This window comes from Schistocerca piceifrons, chromosome 8, assembly GCF_021461385.2.
Source record: "Schistocerca piceifrons isolate TAMUIC-IGC-003096 chromosome 8, iqSchPice1.1, whole genome shotgun sequence".
Lineage (NCBI taxonomy): Eukaryota > Metazoa > Arthropoda > Insecta > Orthoptera > Acrididae > Schistocerca > Schistocerca piceifrons.
This window is the reverse complement of record NC_060145.1, coordinates 501591549-501597548: the sequence shown is the minus strand read 5'-3', so window position 1 is coordinate 501597548 and position 6000 is coordinate 501591549. Positions and strand designations below refer to the sequence as shown.

Sequence of the window (6000 nt, the reverse complement as noted above, 5' to 3'; positions counted from 1 at the left end):
CTGTATCGTATATTGCAAACTATTAAGTTTGTATAGGTAAGGTGGCTCAGGTATCTTTCCAGATTCTGTGTAGCCTCCTCAGTTTCATTTACATCGTTCGATCCCCCTAACAGAACAACAAAATCATTTTGATTAAGCTTTGCACACTCAGCAGATTGTGCTACCTTCCCTACTTCTGATAGTGAGGCATTTGGCTAGATAAAACTGGTTGCTTTTAGCTGTTTACACTGATTAAGAATATCCGCTACATCACGCCCGTGACTGTCCGCCAACACTGTAATTTTGCTTACATTATTTACCGTTTTTTTTCGCACCAAGTTCTCTGATTTGTTCAGCACTGCACTTGTTAATTGCAGAATTTTGCTTTTTCAGGCACTTACTTTGTTATTCGGGTGTGTTTTGTCTTTTCTGTTTTAATAATGATTCACACTGATGCTTTAAATTATGTATACTTGAATTAACACAGATATAATTTCAGATTTGTCGCGTTTCGCGTAATTCGACCCCAGAGTGATAAATTATTGTGGCTTTGCTGCCGTGTGTGTACATTATCGCATTTAAGCTCCACACTCAACAGAAGTAGATTGCAGATCGTTGTTGACTTCTTCACTGTGAATGGAAGCTACAGGAGACGCGGTAATCGCATATATTCCATTACCGGCGGCGTCACATGTCATAAACATCAAGCAGTACCGCTTTTGTGCATAGTGGACGGATTAACCGCTGTGTTCGATAATGACGAACGGTTTTTATTTTCTTGCTGCGACAGGACAATAACTGAAACGAGCGCCAGAATTTTGATTACTCGCGCTTGCCTGTGTAACAGTTGGCAGCTGCCGCGGCAGCCACTAGGTGGCACTGTCAACGCCTCCTGGGGCATAAATTGATATGCGAGTATCTAACGTCACGTAGTCTGTTTTGGCGGCGTTCGAGGTTTGTTGCGTCTCGGCTCGCACTAAGCAAAAGTGAGCAGTGTTTGTGTTTCTAGTTTGGCCCATTGTTAAGCACCAAACTTGTTGTCGCAGCCCCTGGCGGATTAACGGCTCGCAACTGAGTGTGGGCCGCTTCTGTAAGGTAAGGAACGAAACACGTTAAACAGAAAGTATTTGACATTGGTGTCGTTACTGCTAATAATATTATTAGAAAGATCCCCTTTCTCGGTGAACCTACGCAGTTTTACCGAATTCGTCAGATTCACCGCAGGAAACACGTTGCCTTGTAAGCGATGTGGCAAAGTACACTTAACGTAAGAATTGAAAAGTCGCGGTGACAGCTGAGCAATAGCTGTTTATCCACACCAAGATTTAACATTACTGATCACAACCAACACAGTCCAGTACTTTCGTAATACAATCAAACTATCCACCCAGTAGCATTTTTGAGCACTACAAAGTAAATGCAGTTCTGTTTACAGTTATTAGCAACATAATTTTGTTTTCGTGCGTAAGAAAACGGTGAAACACTGCGGAGCCGCGGTATCGTTTCACACGTGGGCTTTATTGTTTTTTTTTGTCTGTCCAAGAATTACCGCATAGCGCTGCCTCCCTACACGTGACAGCCGCTCACGTGTGGCGACTAAACAACAGCCAATCTGAGGCCCCCGCCCCATGTAGGAAAGATACCGGGTTATTACAACTCTGTTGTTTCTTTTCACGAGTGCTCTAATGTGTTAGTATTGTACGCACCATCTCCAGACATTGTAAAGAAGAATTAAGGAGCATATTGCACGCGGTTGCTGGTTTCTTAATAATTACAAACTAGTTTCAGTTCGCTGCGAAAATAGACAGACCATCATTTTCGGCACTATGTCAACTGTGGCGTTGCAACTTTGGAATCCGTGCATTTGAAGTGTAGATATGGGAATATATGTTCTCAGGGAACCAGTCTTCTTTCCGCCCTTCATTTGTGTGATTACATTCTGAATTCTGTTAAAAGGTTGTTTACATACCGCCAGGTGTTTTTTATTTGTAGTGCTGTGTTAAGGGAGTGGTGTTTTCAAAAATAGTTAATCAGAAACTGATAACACCTAACAAGAACGAGAGTTTTGTTTTAAACATGTTGTTTATAAAATACTGAGTTGGGGGTTTTCGTTAATACCTTATAGTTTATGTACAGTAGAAATAAAAACTGTAATTGGGATACAGTGTAGAATGACTAAGTGAATTCTTGTCGAAGGTAACAAATGTTTCACTTGTTGATTAATACTTACACTCTTTATTTAACTATTCATTTGACGATTTGCTCGCTTGTAAGTTCAAAATAATAACATTAGTTCCATGTTGTGTAAAGAAGTCGTTACTTATTTAACTGGTAAACATCGAAAAACCTTTAAAACATATTTGTGGCTGACTTCCACTAACTCAGACAGACCAGTGAAATCACAACGCTTGACTCCAACAAAAAAATTTTAGTCTTTGGTGTTCATAGTGTGATTGGTAAGACCTTACGCTCTTCATAGATTGTTCGTCTTCATATTTCCACAGTACCTTGAGTTCTCATTTAAACAGAGCAAATAAACAGCGTGGCCCTTTTAAAGATTTTTAGCCTAGCTAATCTACGTAAACCGTTACAATTGAATATGCGCTTGAGCAGCGGTGGGGAGTTTCTGACGTGTGTAATGCCTTCGACATTGACGTCGAGTCCCGCTACGTGTATGGTGACGAGATACTGTGATTTGCAAATCAGATCGGTTGATTCGTAACGTATAGACTGCTAAGGTTTTAGGAACCATTGTCTAAAGTTACCATGTATTTTTTTTTTTTTTTTTTTTTTTTAACATACAGTACACCTTCAAGGATAATCCAGTATCGTCTTCGGGGACGAAGACGACCTGTACATCCACTAACACGACTTTTGGATCCTGTTTAACTGGAACTGAAAGGGGTCAACAATGTCTTTTTTTGACTGGAAAATGACTTATCATTGATATTCATGTAAGGAAATGGCATTTCAAAGGGCATAAACACTCATTATTACTTATATAAAACTAGTACAAACTAGTTAAGACAGAACAGTCATATTTAATACAATTTAACATTTCTCACAAATCTTTCTGAGATTCAACGATATGTCATACATTTCCGTGCGCGGGAAAGTGAAATTACATTGTAGTATTGAGGATTTGGCAATCGTAGATTCCAAAATGTCGGTCTTTTCAAATGGCCAGTACTTACTCACTTTTGAAAAGATACGTTCCATGGGTGCATACGAGCTTGGAAGGCAAAGGATAAATTTTATAACCTTCGGCAGAATTGTTATTGCAATGTTTTTCTCCTTGAATACTGTGGACATTTTCACCCATCTAGCCTGTTAGCATTCTATTGACATAATTTTTCAACTATAATTGTTTTAGCATACAAAATTCATCAAACAAGAGAACGGTCTAGGATTACATTAGCTATATCTTGCATTGTTGAAGGACTGGCCTCCACAACTGACGATTTTGATTTCAAAGTAGACCAACGGAAGTCGGTGTCATGTGGAAACTTCTCACTCATGAAACTAAATAATCATATGGTACACTGTAGAACATATTTACAGATCTCGAATATGGCTGCAAAACAGCAACTGCGTTATTCCGAATAGATTGAAAAATCAGCCAACCAGTTGCAAATAAAGGTTTATTATCCGTTGACAATGGCTTTAAAAAATAACTTCTTCAGAAGTTTTGGCCCTGAAAATGTATACACCAGTTACAAAATAATTTTTTAACAAACATTATAACATATTAATAGAAAAATATTTTTGAAGTAAACGTACTCACTTATTATATCACATGAAACCACAATAGATTAGACGAAGCCGAGTGGCTCTTGGCATAAACGAAATTGATGAAACAAGAATTATTCCAAGCCATGGCTTTAGACAGCGCCAGATTACATATGTCATTCTTCAGAGAGACTACTTATTCGTAAATGCTCACAGGTAGAGGCTCCTGTCAACATATAAATGTAATAGGCGTCACAAGATAAAATATTTGCGTTAAGTTACATGTTCGGTACCTTACGTCAGAGACTAAGCCCAACTGCTACAAATGTACAGACTCAGGCGATTAGGAAATACTGGGCTACAGAGGGCGCTGCATACATGTTACAAATGCAGTGGGAGAAAGAAGAGCATATATAAGCTAAAACAATCTCACCATAGGAAAATACTTCTGCTAAACACTATGGAAGCTTAAACGATAAGAAAAATGGGAAAGCAGTGGGCGTGAGCACTGCGTCCTGTTGGTGTTCAGTAGCATAATTTTATATTAAAGCAATATGACAATGACTTATAAAAATCCGCTAACAAATGCTACATTTTTGGAGGAATTTTCGTACTTCCTTTATTACAAAATGCTGTTGTTCAGCACAACCAAGGCTTAGTTCTAAGCGCATGTATTTTAGCGCCTTCTGTGGCCCAATTTTTCCTGGTTGCTGAGTCTATATTTGTAGCAGTTGGCCAACTCTTACATAAGGTACATGTAGTTATGCAAATATTTTATATTGTGACGCCTATTACATTTATATGTTGACAAGAGCCTCTACCTGTGGGCATTTACGAATGACTAGTCTTCCTGAAGTACGATGGATTTAATCTGGCGCTATCTAAAGCCATGCCTCGCAAGAATTCTTGTTTCATCAATTTCGTTTATGACCAGAGCCACTCGGCTTCATTTAATCTATTGTGACATCATGTTATGTAATAAGTGAGTACATTTACTTCACAAATATTTTTCTTTTAATTTTTTATTATGTTTGTAAAAAAAATTATTTTGTAATTGGTGCATACATTTTTGGGCCAAGACTTCTGAAGAAGATACTTTTACAAAGACCGAAACCATGGTCAAGGGATAATAAACCTTTATTTGCAAGTGGTTGGTTGATTTTTCAATCTATATGTTTACAAATGAATAAAATCTACCTTGAGCTGGTCCGTCACACTCATACACTTTCAGTAACATGGATTTAACTTGGACACTCAAAAAATTCTCTCTCGTATTTTTTACTTTTGCTTTTAGTAACTCATAACAACCTATGCTCCTGCATCACAAATATTCTGCCAAGAACTTTCTAGAATGCTTGTTTGACTGTACGCAAACTATAATCATAATTCGTGCTGCCGTAAGCCAGTACATCTACATCTACATGACTACTCTGCAATTCACATTTAAGTGCTTGGCAGAGGGTTCATCGAGCCCAATCATACTATCTCTCTACCATTCCACTCCCGAACAGCGCGCGGGAAAAACGAACACCTAAACCTTTCTGTTCGAGCTCTGATTTCTCTTATTTTATTTTGATGATCATTCCTACCTATGTAGGTTGAGCTGAACAAAATATTTTCGCATTCGGAAGGGAAAGTTGGTGACTGAAATTTCGTAAATAGATCTCGCCGCGACGAAAAACGTCTTTGCTTTAATGACTTCCATCCCAACTCGCGTATCATATCTGCCACACTCTATCGGAAGAGAAAGTTGGTGACTGAAATTTCGTAAATAGATCTCGCCGCGACGAAAAACGTCTTTGCTTTAATGACTTCCATCCCAACTCGCGTATCATATCTGCCACACTCTCTCCCCTATTACGTGATAATACAAAACGAGCTGCCCTTTTTTGCACCCTTTCGATGTCCTCCGTCAATCCCACCTGGTAAAGATCCCACACCGCGCAGCAGTATTCTAACAGAGGACGAACGAGTGTAGTGTAAGTTGTCTCTTTAGTTGACTTGTTGCATCTTCTAAGTGTCCTGCCAATGAAACGCAACCTTTGGCTCGCCTTCCCCACAATATTATCTATGTGGTCTTTCCAACTGAAGTTGTTCGTTATTTTAACACCCAGGTACTTAGTTGAATTGACAGCCTTGAGAATTGTACTATTTATCGAGTAATCGAATTCCAACGGATTTCTTTTGGAACTCATGTGGATCACCTCACACTTTCCGTTATTTAATGTCAACTGCCACCTGCCACACCATACAGCAATCTTTTCTAAATCGCTTTGCAACTGATACTGGTCT

General features: G+C 38.8%; 1 protein-coding gene across 2 annotated transcripts in view; it reads left to right on the top strand.

Moving 5' to 3' along the window:
* The first annotated feature begins 902 nt into the window (after positions 1-902).
* Positions 903-6000, top strand: part of LOC124711530 (F-box/LRR-repeat protein 3-like) — a 327166-nt gene continuing 322068 nt past the window's right edge. For both annotated transcript variants that reach the window (XM_047241656.1, XM_047241657.1), the window contains exon 1: positions 903-1074. The gene's annotated coding sequence lies outside the window, so the exon portion shown is untranslated. The remainder of the gene's footprint in view (positions 1075-6000) is intronic.